General features: G+C 33.0%; 1 pseudogene; it reads left to right on the forward strand.

The window, feature by feature from the left end:
- Nucleotides 1-419: 419 nt before the first annotated feature.
- Nucleotides 420-821, forward strand: LOC149175848 (secreted RxLR effector protein 161 pseudogene; annotated as a pseudogene).
- The last annotated feature ends 14,273 nt before the right edge of the window (nucleotides 822-15,094 follow it).

Raw genomic sequence — 15,094 nt, forward strand, 5'->3', positions numbered from 1 at the left:
GGCTGTGAGCTGAAAACTAAAGGCAATAAATAGGTTTGTAGATTGAAAAAATCTCTATATGGCTTGAAGCAGTCTCCTAGAGCGTAGTTTGGAAGGTTCACTAGCTTTATGAGGTCTATTGGTTACAAGCAAAGTAACTCAGATCACATTCTCTTCTTGAAACATAATGGAGAATGAATCACAGCCCTCATTGTGTACGTTGATGATATGATAGTAACTGGAGATGATCCTGAAGAAAGGAAAGCACTGCAAAGCAGCTTGCCCGCGAGTTTGAAATGAAGGATCTTGGGGAATTGAAGTATTTCCTTGGAATTGAAGTGTCAAGATCAAAGAAAGGTATTTTTCTATCATAATGGAAATATGCCTTATACTTATTGAAGGAAACCAGCATTGTAGGATGTAGTCCAACTAGCACCCCTATGGAAGAAAATCTGAAGCTAGGCGTGCACCCAAACCAAGTTCCTGCTAACAAGGAGCGCTATCAGAGATTGGTTGGAAGATTAATTTATCTTGCACATACTCGGCCGGATTTAGCTTATGCACTAAGTGTTGTCAGTCAATTCATGCACTCCCCAAGTGAAGAACATATGAATGCTGTCATCTGGATCTTACGCTATTTGAAGTCATCTCCAGGAAAGGGAATTTTATTCACAAAAGGTGATAGCTTGGATGTTAAAGGTTATACAGATGTTGATTGGGCTGGGTCAATTGAGGATAGACGTTCTACATCGGGCTACTTCACTTTTGTAGGAGGAACTCTAGTTACTTGGCGAAGTAAAAAACAAGAGGTAGTTGCTAGTTCCAGTGTTGAGGCCGAATAGAGAGGAATGGCTAAGGCAATATGTGAATTGTTGTGGATCATAAATTTGTTGCAAGATTTACATATGAAGCAAGTTGGTCCTATGAAGTTATACTGTGATAACAAGGCAGCATGTGATACTGCTCATAATCCAGTTCAACATGATCGAACTAAGCATGTTGAGGTTGATAGGCATTTTATCAAGGAGAAACTAGAAGCAAAGTTGATTGAAGTTCCTCATGTTCGATCTCAAGACCAGCTTGATGATGTGTTGACCAAATTAGTGTCAAACCAAGCATTTAATGGTTGTCTAAACAAACTTGGCATGAGTGACATCTACTTACCAACGTGAGGGGGAGTGTTGACAATTGGGAGCAATTATTTCCAACTTGGTTCTCCGTAATTCAAGTTCCTAGTTTTTCTCTACCACTAGCTGTACAGATAGACCAGAACCACTAGAATCCCTAAAAATATGTGATTGTATCTTAGTAGTTATAGCTTTCCTTATACTAGTCAATTATGGTCCTAAACTATAGGATCTAAATTGTATACGACGGCTATTTATGCCAAAATATTGAAGCCTTTCACATAAACTTCTTGTTTTTGACTAAGGATCTGCATATAAATTTGTTAAGCCAATAATATAAGTTAAATGAAGTAAAATCATCGATGAGAGCTGATTGTATATAAATTTCTTACTAGGCAGTCGTATAACGTAAATGTAATTTAAATGGGCAATGAATACTTGATATACAGCTAATAAATTTACTATCAAACACTTGTTAATATTTACTTGTAAAACAACATCTCAGAAAACACAGTTACTCAGTTATACATATTTCCGTATATAGAAAAATTTATCATTTAACAATTTTTTATTAAAAAAACCAAAACTAACTAACTATTTAATTTAATTCAAAGCAGCTAAATTGAATGCGATTGGCATATTAGCTCGTTAATTTAGGTAAATTGAAAAATGTTTCGCTATAATTTTCTAAAAACATTAAAAATTTTAATGTTTTTATATAGTTTATAAATTTTTAGCCATTTTAAATTAAAATAGAAAAATAAAGATTGACATTTTTTTTTTTTTGAAAAAAATATAAAATCATCTCTTATTAATATTAACACCTAAAATTTTAAATGTATAAAATATTTTTTTTGGAAGAAATCACATTGAAAATTTGATCAATTCCTTTTGAACCTAAAATTTTCGTTCTCTTTCCACTATATCAAATAATCATTAACATCATTAACTTACAAACACAATAATTTTCCTTATCTTTCCACTATGTCAAATAATCAATAACATCGTTGACTCACCAACACAATTTCTGCGTATGGTCCATTATACGAATAAACTACAAAGTTAAAATCTAAATATTTGAAGTTGTGAGAAATAAAAGAAAATGTTAGGACGGCTGGGGCGGTTGGCTTTCGCACCTCCCAGCCGTGATCGAGTCCTGCGGCGGCCCCTCGCTGGGTGATTTCGAACGGCTATGCTGTATTCTGCTGGCTTCGGCCGTATTGTAAAAATATTTGTAGGCTTCAGCCTCCAAAACGTACATGTCTATGAGTTTAATTATTTATAAGATGATAGGCAATATAGAGTTACCAATAGAATAGTAAAGCCAATTATGAAGTGAGAAAACTATATTCATTATATTTATAGAAGTTTCCGTGTTTCTATTTTTTGCATTTTTGTTTATATAATTTTTTTATAGATCATTATTTTTGTGTTTCAGAAAGTTTTAGAAAGTTTTTCTCTCATTTTGTGTATATAATTTTTTAAGAAGATTTTTATTATTTGAAATATATTTTCGAATAAAATGATAGGCACTATAGAGTTACCAATAGTAAAGCCAATTATGAAGTGAGAAAACTATATTCATTATATTTATAGAAGTTCCGTGTTTCTATTTTTTGCATTTTTGTTTATATAATTTTTACTAAATCATTATTTTGTGTTTTAGAAAGTTTTTCTCTCATTTTGTGTATATAATTTTTTAAGAAGATTTTTATTATTTGAAATATATTTTTGAAAAATATTTCTTAAAAAATTTAAAATATACAATTTATACAAATTAAAAAACTCAATTCAATTGATATAAATTTTGAAAACCCAAATTTATTAGGGAAACAAATTTTGACTCCAGATGATGTGAAAAAGACTAAAATGATGTAAAGAAATAACTAAAAAAGGAAAACATAAAAGTCCTAACTCTCAACTGAAGTAGTAATTCCAATAAACCAGTTGGTTTAGAAAGGAGTCGAAGGTAGTAGTACTACACTACTGTAATAATAACAACGATCATATAGGATATCTAGTTTATAGAGAATTTTTTATAATTTTAGTGATAAGTTTTTAAAGATTAATTTGAGAATGTAGTGCAATGGTTAAGTGAAGAGATTTGGTTCCTACCGATCTTAAAATCCAATCTTATACAAAATTATGTATACTTTGAAAACTGCTCAACAAATTTCTAATTGAAAAAAAACCATCCCAAAATCCAAAACTTAACAAAAACACTCTCTCAATCATTAGGCACGATTTCTTCATTTGATAGGAAAAACCCTCCCAAAGCTTAACAGAACACTCTTTCAATGACCTCGCAAAAATTGAAGTATATATACAGATATATAAATTAGAAAACGTTAAAAGAATACATACCGTGGCCGGCGCATTTGACGGTACGGGGTCCATCCTTACAATGGCAGACGAAGGGTTTAACAGCAGTTAAATCAGAAACGTTGAACTTGCTTCACATGATCTGCAACTTTTATTTCTCATTGTATCATTGGAAACCCATTTCATTTGTCCCACCTCAACAACCGTTTGTTGCATGGTACATCCACGGACATACTGGTTTATCCCAAGGTAAAGAGTAATAGACAGTAGCATTACATCGCATGATCTGCCCCTCTTTTACAGATTTATTACACTTTAATACATTTAGATTCCACTTGGTTTTACTTGTAATTCTAAAGACACCGTCTGCACAGCCGAAACTTATGTCGATGGGATCATCTAAAAAGTGACAGCCCTCGTTCTTGAAAATAATGAAGCCGTTGACATCAGGATAAAACTTCAGTATTGTGTACCTTCGGTTATGAATAGCAATTGATGGACTGGAGTTTTCCACACACGTGATCTGAAATCCACGGTTTCCTACAGCGAAAGGATACGTGATATTCATGCCCCCACATGTACTACCTGTTGTTTGGCAATATTCATATTGCGCGTCGAAGCACAGCAAGCCGGGGATCACGAGAGAGGCACAGCAGGCAGTAACGATGAGGATGAAAAGGCCTGAAGGTCTGAAGGGAAGCAACAAATAAGTCCATTGGGAGAAGAAGTTTGAACCCCAAACGTAACAAGATCGGGCAATAACAAAGCGGAGGCAGTGTTGGAATGGTTTAGTTGCATTGTTTTTTTGCCCTTTCTTTATTCTTTCGGTTGACAGCAAGATTTCCACATTAGAGAACTGTGGGGCCTTTCTCGATTTGTCTGAGAGATCGTAAATTAGTCATATGTTGTCGATGGCGCACCATCCTCCATCATCTCGACAGCTCAAAATCAAGATCTTAAGAAAATAAATCCATCGGACTTCATAGAGACAAAATCGTCACAGGTCAATTAAACTACCTGCCACGAGTACCTGCCATTGAATTATATACATAGAAATGGTAAGGTCAACTGGACTACCTGCCACACAGTTGGCATTTAAGTATAAGTTCAACAGAGTACGGCGGGCTTAAAGTCAGCATGCTGTTATTCTCGCGATTTATTTGACGAAGTATAAAAGAAAAGCGTAGTATAAAAAAATCACAAATTACTCAGAAAATAATGGAAATTTTGGGAAGATTATAATAAAATTTGACAGATTTTTTTTGAAATTTTGGGTTACCTTAGTCAAATTTCAGGGTTTTGGTTGCTTAGGGATTCTTGATGTCATTGAATCCATTTCCACTATAAAACAATTATCAATTCCAACAAGTCCGAATTTGTGACATGCTAACTTAAATCTAAGTTTAAAAGGAAGTAATTTAATTTTATTGGTGAGGTAGTTTTTGAATTTCAAATTTTCTACTTTTATAAGGAGAATAGCTTTCGAATTTAGTAAATAGGGTGTTTGCTTGAACATTGTCCTATAAAGATAAAAGCTTTTGTTATGGATAAGTTCCACAAGTGCAATAAGGAGCTAGGGAAAAAGAAAAAATATTATAATGAAGTGTTTAATCACACTTATAATCATCATCAAAAAATGTACATAGAGGCCAATATTTCTTGGAGAATCAAGAATCTTATTCTCATTAATTCAGTTGTGAAAAGGGAGCTAGAAAAGGCTAAAAGAAGCATGGGAGCAAAGAGTATGTATTTTTTGTTCTTCTAGAAAATTGGAAAAAAACACGTCATTTTAGAATGCAAGACCTTCAAAAGGCACTAGAAAAGGCCAAAAGAAATGTGGGAGGAAAGAGTATGTATTTTTTGTTCTTCTGGAAAAGTGGAAAAAAACACTTCATTTTAGAATGTGAAGCCTTCAAAGACAACAAAGAAAGTTATACACATATTATGGATAATCTATTTAGCTAGAGTTTGTCGAGAAGTTGAAAGGGTTTATTGTGAGGCTTCACATGAAAAGGGTTGATGTGAATACATCAACGAGATGAATAAGCAATCTATCAAATGGGCTATCTCTAACCTAATTTCCTTTCTTTCTTTCAACAATGTGTATTTATTATTATTATTTAAAATAAACTTAAAAGTAAATAAAAAATGTGCTATAATGTAAATAACAAAGAAACATGCGAAACATGCAATATTTAAATTTAAGTATTTTATTTTATATTTTATATATATATATATATATATATATGTCAATATATTCTTTTATTATATCTTTTTGAGTAGTTTAATTGGTTTTTCAATGTGTTATGTATCAAAAGATTAAAAAATAATAATAAAACATAATATTAACTCAATTGGAAAAATAATAAAAAATAAAATGTAATAATAAAATAAAAAATTGGCTCAATTCAATTTGTTATATTGCAATTTTGTTTTTTATTAATATAATTATAAACATTTCTTTTAGAAAAAAAACTCAGAATAAACATAGCATGATATTTTAAAACTTTATGTTATTTAATTAATAACCATATAAAAACATGATAACTACCACACATTCTTTGTTGAGAGACTAAATCAAAGTAAAAGTTGTAGCAACCCATGGTATGGGACACATGGTATTGTGATGGAATTTATTTTTATAGGAGTGTGAGTAAAATGAAGCGGGTGAAAAAGAAAAAAGTGAAATGTAATATTTCATTTTATTGTAATAAAAAATCTCTAATCCTTTCTACTTAACTTTGGGGTTTTCTACTTAAATTTTGTCTAGTTTATGAGTGAAATTTTATTTTTGCTATCTTTTATTAACCACTAGTATTAGAGTTGCAGGTTCTTATTATGAATGTTGTTAGCTAGGTTTTCTTTAATAGTGTAGAGACTATAAAATAAGTGATGTGGAAAAGTTGAATGGGACCAATTTCACCCTATGTAAATCATAAATAGAACATATAGTGATTCTAGAGGATAAGTATTTGCTAATTAAAATATTGACAAAAAAACCATAGCAATGAGTGATAAAATTTGAATGTTTTTAGACAAAATGACAAAAACTATATATTTGAATGCAATCCTTCAATACACTTTAAAATTAATTTTATTAATCTATAAAAATATATATATATTTTAAAACAACTTTATTGATCTAGAAAAATTATTTAACTAAATAAGTTTTAAGAATATAAGGTTAATAATATTTCACAATGCCTGGCATTATATTATTTCTATAGTACTATCTAACCTCCTAAAGGAACCTTTTAGTAAGTTGTTGTTCAATTATTTTTTGCAAACTATGTAGCCACCATTCTAACATTGTCCATTTTGATACCTTACTAGATAACCCATATTATCCTTTTGAGTGTACTTAGAAAATATAAAATAGATAAAATCAAATATACTTACTAATAAAAAAAATGAAAAGGCAATGCAAATAACATATAGTTTTATGGATTTTTTTTTTTTTTTAATTATAATCTTGATTTCTAGGGTTTTCAAAAACCTTTCTTCTTATTTTTAGAAGTATCAATTTATTAATTTATGCATTAAGGTTTCTAAAACCCATATGGTAGAAAAACATTGAAAACATTAGTCCAAAAATACTAGAAATGTATCAAAAAGTTAAAAGAACGAAAAACAATGAAAACATTAGTCCAAAAAAACTAGAAAATATTTTAAAAAGTTAAAAGCATCCACGTTCGTGTGGTGAAATCTATTTAAATGAAAATGGAAGCACATGGGACCACTTTTAAGAGTCATAATAATATTGGATAAAATACGAATTAATTAATTTCTCTCTATTTCATGTTACAAAAACTCTTAATTAAAATTTAACAATATTCTCAATCTAGAATTTGGAAGATTTTTTGTGAAGAATCTGATATGAGAATCTTTACTCTTGACGGGAATAATTTATGAGAGTATTAAATTATGGTTATATTAATTCTCACTCAGAATGTTTTGTTGAGAACTTTAAATTATTGTTGGACTTAATACACTTTATTGAAAAATGTAATTAGGTAAGATCTTCATAATGACATATGTAATTATGATTTTATGTAACTCGTGTAAAGAAGAAAATAAAATTATTTTTGTTTTGTAATGTTTGAGTTGTTTCATGCCTAAGGAATTTTATTTTATAGTGAAGGCTATCATTGTGAGCCTTTAGGATTGGTCATCAAGTCATAAAGTCTATTGAGTCAATGTCAAAGATGGAAGACCCAAATGGGCATGTAATTCATTGTAAAAAACAAAAATTGTTAACCTTCCAGATCATGTCACATGCTCTCTTTGAAGTCATTGTGAGGAGGATTCTAGTAGGACATGTCGGCCTAGGCGCCTATTCAAGTTAGCTTATTTTGATGGGCTAAACACTATATATAAAGTAGCTCGGCCTCCATTTGAAGAGAGAATTTCAGACAAGCAAGAAGAAGATAAATAGAAGTGTGAAGATATCTAAACGAGTCTGACTAGCAAGCAAAGTAAGGAGGATCATCACTGAATTATTTTTTGATCTACTTTTCGGTTAGTACACTCCACACATGCAAGGATTTAGTGACGTCTACTAGAAAAATGACTGAGATACCATAGTCATATTGAGAGGGAAGATTTTGGAGAAAACAAGGTGATTCTCAATTCAAGTTGAAGGAGAAAGAGTCTCCATCTAGAGAGAAGGGAATCAAGGTGCTACTCTCTCTCATATGATAGATCTAGGGTATCTGAAGTAGGGCTGAGAATCGCAGAGACCGAGGGACCAAAATCCAAAGGATAGCTCAAATAGTGAAAGAAGTAGGAAGTCTAACCATCGTTGCCTTAAGGAAGAAATCAAACTAAGAATGCTTGTGACTTGGTCTTGGAGATGTTTTTGTGTCAAGGGTCTTAGCCTTGGTATTTGTCAAACTAAGTATGTATAAGAAGAATAATTTGTTTGGGTTTTCCTCTCGAGTTGGAGAAGTATTGGCCCTGGATGATCACCTAAATTTTGTGTTTTTGTCTCTTTCTTGTTTATGCTTTTGTAGTTGTTTGATGAACAAGAACACTATAATAATATAAGAAAATAAAAAAACCTAAGAAAAAGAAGAAAAAGGTACTCACAAGCAGTTATCATTCAAGAGAAATATCCTAATACTAATGCCCTAGATTTCTCCACATGGTATCAGAGATAAGGTAACAAGACAAGGAAGGGAAGCTCAATAAAAGACACTCAAGGAGAAAAGTATCAAGCACATCAAATTTTTAGAAAAGTATAAGGACATCAACATGTTGAAAAGCAAGGGAGGATTGGGAACATCGTCTTCGTTACCTTCTAACATTTGAACAATCATGTTGATACAAGGGTGATCTGTGGATCTGTATTGAATGCACTACAATCCAATTTTTGTGAGTTTCCTCGCTTTCTCCTCATCTTCATCTTCTTCTGCTTACATCTTTCCTCCTCTTCCTCTCAATATCATCCCTAACTCCACACTATCCAGTATCTTGAAAGTGCAGTCAGGAAAATAAAACTGACTCGAATGGTTGGTCTTCCAATCGATGTTATTTCTTCCCCCATCAATTTTTAGCAAAATCATTCCAAAACTATAGACATCTGATTTATCAGTGACAAGACCTGCATCTCCGTCACAGACCTTTGGCGCAACATATCCCGATGTCCCTCTCCTGCCAGTCATGGACACATGGTCTTCACCTTTCCCACACAGTTTTGCAAGATCAAAATCACAAACATTTGGTGTGAACTTAGTGTCCAGCAATATGTTGTGAGGTTTGATGTCAAAATGTACGATGCTTTTTGTTAAAATATGATCATTACCCCTGCATGAAGAGCTGGTTAAACTTAGAGAGTCAGTTAACAGAGTATTGAGCGATTGAGTGTTTGAGTGTTGAGTCAAGTCAAGTTAAGTGATAGACGACTTTTAGTGTATGGTTGCATGTGGATGGATGTCAAGATATTTTAAGCAAGTCGCTAGTTGAAAAAAGATAAATACCCTTCATTGGATTCATTGTAAGTATCATGTTTTGTGTGATCAATAGAAGAGGAGCAGCTCGTGTTTTATGTGTGAATTCATACTTTGTCTCCTCCTACTTTCCAGCAAATTGGTATTAGAGCGAGAAAGAACAAATTAGCAACAATCAATGTGAGAGGAGAAACATATTTTTCTCATGGTGTTTGAAAATTAATGCATCCTGTAGTGAAATACAAAGCGTTTTAATGCTTGAAGGCGTAACATAGCGCTGCGTTACAAGTCCTGGACTTACGTTATTTTCCATGCACGCAAGTTCTATGAATTTTTTAAGCGCTAATGCTTTAACACTCTCCTCTCGATCGTGCACATCATTTATTGCATACCATTCTCACGAGAGGGGCGTTAATCAACAAACAAATTGAAGTCAAACATCTTAAAACTTGTATACCATCATCAGATTCATATAGGTTGACTTCATATACTTTGAGTGGGAAGATTTCTTAGAAAAGGAGCCACATAAATTTTTTTTTAATTCCTTGGAGCGTTATATAAAGGTTTTTTTTGTTTTTTATATATAATGATCTTTTTAAAAAAATTCTTTTATATATAAAAAAAATAATTTCAAGATTTTTTCAAAAGGGTTTTTGAAAAAGTTTTTTTAAGTTTTTTTTAAATAAAAATTTAGGGTTTTATTGAAAGGGGTATTTTTGAAAAATATTATAAAAGGTGAAATTTAAAGTTTTTTTTTTTTTTTAAAACAGAAAGTTTTGGAGAAAGATGACTTTCTCAAATTTCCAACCCCAGTTTCCACTATTTACAAGGAAATATTATGATGTGTGGGCCATTAAGATGGTGACTATGTTGTAGGCACATGATGTTTGGGATTATGTCCAGTTTGGGTTTTCAGAACCTAAGGATGAAGTAGAAGCACAAGCTCTCAGTGATACAGAGAGGGAACAATGGAAGAAAGATAAGAAGAAGAATGCACAAGCATTGGCAGTAGAGAGTGGACCGAGCAGTGTTCCAGAAGATTATGATCACATCTTTAACAAAATTAGCATGGGATAATTTGGCAACAAACTATACAGGTATGGCCAAAGTCAATATTGTTAAGTCGCAGAATACTATGAGAGATTTTGAAAGTCTACAGATGAAGGAGACAAAGGACATTGATTCTTTCATGAATTAGATCATAGCTATCATAAATTAGTTAAAGATTTATGGTAAAGAAATTAAAGATCAAACAGTGGTCGAAAAGATCCTCAGATCTTTGTCTACCAAATTTGATGTTTTGGTAGGAGCCATAGAAGAAGCCAAGGATTTGGCATCATTGATAGTTGATGAGTTGATGGGATCACTTCTATCACATGAGGCAAGGATAGACAAAAATAAGGATTCCACTTTAGAGAACGCTTTCAAAAGTCAGGTTTCTATTTTAAGAGGTCGAGGTCGAGGTAGAAGTAGAATGAGATGCAGAAGACGAAGCAAAAGATATGGTGGTCAGAGAGATGGTTGAGAAGAGCATGAACTTGAAAGTGGAAGCAACTACAAAAGCTTCAACAATAATCAAAGAGTTGACATATCAAAGGTGAGATGTTATTATTGCAATAAATTTGATCACTATGCTCGTGATTGCAGGAAGAAGATAGCTGATCAAGGGAACCATAGAGCTAATGTCACTACTAAGAGTACTAACTCCATGTTCCTAGCTTGCCATACCATGCATGAACCTTCCGTTAGTGTGTGGTTGTTAGACAGTGGTTGCAGTAACCACATGACAGGCAACAAAGATTTGGTTGCAAATTTCGATCAATCTGTGAAAACACAGCTAAAGTTGAGGACTGACAAGACTATGGAAGTAGATGGAAAAGGAGTGGTCAACATTCTAAGCAAGCAAGGCCGAAGACAATCTCAAAGGTATATTATGTTCCTATTCTCAAACATAATTTGATAAGTGTTGGTCAATTGACACAAAAAGGATACAAAGTTATCTTTCAAAGTCAGGAATGTGTTATATATGACAAGTCCCCAAGCAAGCAACTGATAGCGAATGTGCAGATGATGAGGAACACACTCTTTTCTCTAATTATGACTTATTGGTGATGGCACTTTCGGTTTGGACACTTGCACTTTTCAGGTTTAAGATTGTTGCAGCAGAAACAAATGGGCAGAGGATTACCTCTCGTCAAAGAACCTGCTAGTACTTATGAGTGTTGCATCTTGGGAAAGAAACACCGTGAAAGTTTTCCAAAGGAAGTTGTATACAGAGAAAAGCAACCTCTTGAGCTAGTGCATACAAACTTGTGTGGACCTATGAGGACACAGTGGATTGGTGGAAGCTGTTACTTCCCCACTTTCATTGATTATTATAGTAGAAAGACTTGGGTTTACTTCTTAAAGAAGAAGTTTGAAACTTTTGCAAATTTAAAGGAATTCAAAGCCTTAACAGAGAACCAAATTGATTGACAGATCAAGGTATCGAAGTCAAATGGTGGTGGAGAATATGACTCAAAGGCATTCCATGATTACTGTAAACAACATGGAATCAGAAGACAGTTTACAACCAGGTAGACACCACAACATAATGGTGTAACAGAGAGAAAGAACAGGACAATTATGAACATGGTAAGAAGCATGTTGAAAGGAAGAAACTTATCTAATGAGTATTAGGCAGAAGAAGTTGCATGTGTTATTTATGTGATCAACATATCTCCTACAAATAGTGTGATGAACACAGTACCAGAACAAGAATGGTCAAGTATGTCTTGCAGCATATCTCATCTAAGAGTATTTGGATGTGTACCTTATGCACATGTGCCTAAAGAGCGAAGATGCAAATTTGATGATAAAAGTGAAAATGCATATTTACTGGTTATAGCGAGCAATCAAAGGCTTACAAATTGTATAACCCTGTCGCAAAGAAGATGATAATTAACAAAGATGTTGCAATCAAAGAACAAGAGTAATGGAATGGAACTGTAGACAAAACAATTAATGCACAAGTGCCACTGATGGAAGAAGATGATGTAGTAGAAAAGGAGCAGCAAGAATCACAGGTGAAGACACCAAACAGAGACACACCAACAAGGACTCCAAGATTTTCAAAGAAGCATGGATCTTCAAGCAAATCAACAGATCATGATTCTCTGAGCAATCAATCAGGTGATGTTTTGAGCAATGGTAAGAGAAATATGAGAAGTTTGAAATATATTTATGATGATTTGGATGTTAGTTCAAATTTTGCATTGTTGTCATTCCAACCTTCTTCGTTTGAAGAAGCAATTAGAGATGAAAATTGGGTGCAAGCCATGGATGAAGAAATTGAAGCTATTGAAAAGAATGATACATGGGATTTGGTTGATTTACCAAAAGACAAAAATCTCATTGGTGTAAAGTGGGTGTACAAGACAAAGTTGAATGAGAAAGGTGAAATTGATAGATTTAAAGCTAGACTTGTAGAAAAAGGATTCTCGCAGCAACCGGGAATAGATTTTGGAGAAACGTTTGCTCCGATAGCCAGATTGGATACTGTAAGAGCAGTTCTAGCCACAGTAGCTCAGAACAAGTGGAAAGTATATCAGATGGATGTGAAATCAGCCTTCTTGAATGGAATTCTAGAAGAAGAAATTTATGTGCAGCAGCCTCTAGGATATGAAGTTGAAAGTAATGAAGAGAAAATTTACGGGGTGAAGAAAGCACTCTATGGACTGAAGCAAGTGCCTAAAGCTTGGTATAACAGAATTGACAACTAAATGATCAAGAATGGATTTTGCATAAGCAACATTGAGCCTACCTTGTACACAAAGGTAAATGAGGATGGACAGATTTTGATTGTTTTCTTATATGTTGATGACATGATTTTTACAGGTGATTTTCTTAGCATAGAAGTTAAGCAATTTGAAAAAAGGAATTTTTATTTGTCAAAATAAATATGCCAAAGATTTCTCGAAAAGATTCACGATGAAAAATTGCAAACATGTCCCTACACAAGTTGCAACAGGTATAAAGTTAAGCAAGGATGATGAAGGATCATATGCCAATCCAACTCTATTCAAAATATTTCATTTATAAAAATTTAAAAACTCAATTTAACGGCTAACTATTTAAAACATCAAATCTAGTATTGAAACCATTTTTGACCCTAGATGATGTGAAAAAATAGCTTTAAAAAAGGGCAATAAGTTTTAGGTTATAATCATAACTCTCAACTGAACTAGCAATTCGAGTAACCCAGTTGGTTTAAAAGTTTTAGGTTATAATCATAACCTTCAACTGAACTAGTAATTCCAGTAAATCAGTTAGTTTAAAAGTTTTAGGTTATAATCATAACCCTCAACTGAACTAGTAATTCCAGTAATCCAGTTAGTTTAAGAGGTTTAGGTTATAATCATAACCCTCAACTGAACTAGTAATTCCAATAAACCAGTTGGTTTAAGTTGGTTTAAAAGTTTTAGGTTATAATCATAATCCAGTAATTCTAGTACTTTCGGTGGGGACAAAGTGTTGAGAAGGTCACCGTGCGCGTGTGTTTTATATGGCTATCGAACTTACAGCTAAGCTGGCATTTAATGCCCTATGGCAAGCTCATTAGCCCCTTCCAATGACCCCTTCCAATGACCCCGCAAGAATTTAAGCATATATTTTAAAGAACGTTAAAAGAGAACATACCATGGCCGGCACATTTGAGGGTACAGGGTCCATCCTTACAATGGTAGAGGAAGGACTTAGCAGCAGTTAAATCAGAAACAACTTTGTAACCACATATCGCTCCACCTGCTTCACACGATCTGCAACTTTTATTTCTCATTGTATCATTGGAAACCCATTTCATTCGTCCCACCTCAACAGCCGCTTGTCGCATGGTACGTCCAGGGACATACTCTGCAGCTGCTTTATCCCAATGTAGAGAGTAATAGACGCTCCCATTACATTTCATGATCTGCCCCTCTTTGACAGATCTATTACACTTTAATACATTTAGATACCACCTGATTTTACTTGTAATTCTAAAGACACCGTGTGCAAAGCCGAAACTTATGTAAAATAAACATTTTTACGGTGAGGCTTTTACATTCATATTTATCCAAAATATACATTTTGACTCGTCAATACATGATTGATCAAAACATTAAGACACCATCAAAGTAAAATAAACATTCTTACCCCAAACTTTTACATTCATATTTATCCAAAACATACATGTTGACTCGTTAATTTACATTCATATGTATCCAAAACATACATTTTGACTCGTTAATACATGACTGATCAAAACATTAAGACACTAAAATAAACATTCTTATTGCGAGACTTTTACATTCATATTTATCCAAAACATACATTTTGACTCGTTAATACATGACTGATCAAAACATTAAGACACCATCAAAGTAAAATAAACATTCTTACCATGAGACTTTTACATTTATATTTATCCAAAACATACATTTTGACTCGTGAATACGTGATTGATCAAAACATTAAGACACGGTGTGGGCGATTTTACATAATAAATGAATTTCTAAACTTGTAGGTGTTGTGGGGTGTAGATAACATTCGGAGTGAATGTTTGCCCATAAGTATTTACCAAACTTCATTAAATTTCCATTTGCTCTTAAATGTTTGATGTGTGTTGTGAAATGGGGCGATTTTACATAATAAATGAATTTCTAAACTTGCAGCCCATATGTATTTACCAAACTTTATTAA

The sequence above is a fragment of the Pinus tabuliformis genome, chromosome 4_1 (assembly GCF_031772625.1).
Source record: "Pinus tabuliformis cultivar Carrire ecotype Pingquan chromosome 4_1, CPIR1, whole genome shotgun sequence".
Lineage (NCBI taxonomy): Eukaryota > Viridiplantae > Streptophyta > Pinopsida > Pinales > Pinaceae > Pinus > Pinus tabuliformis.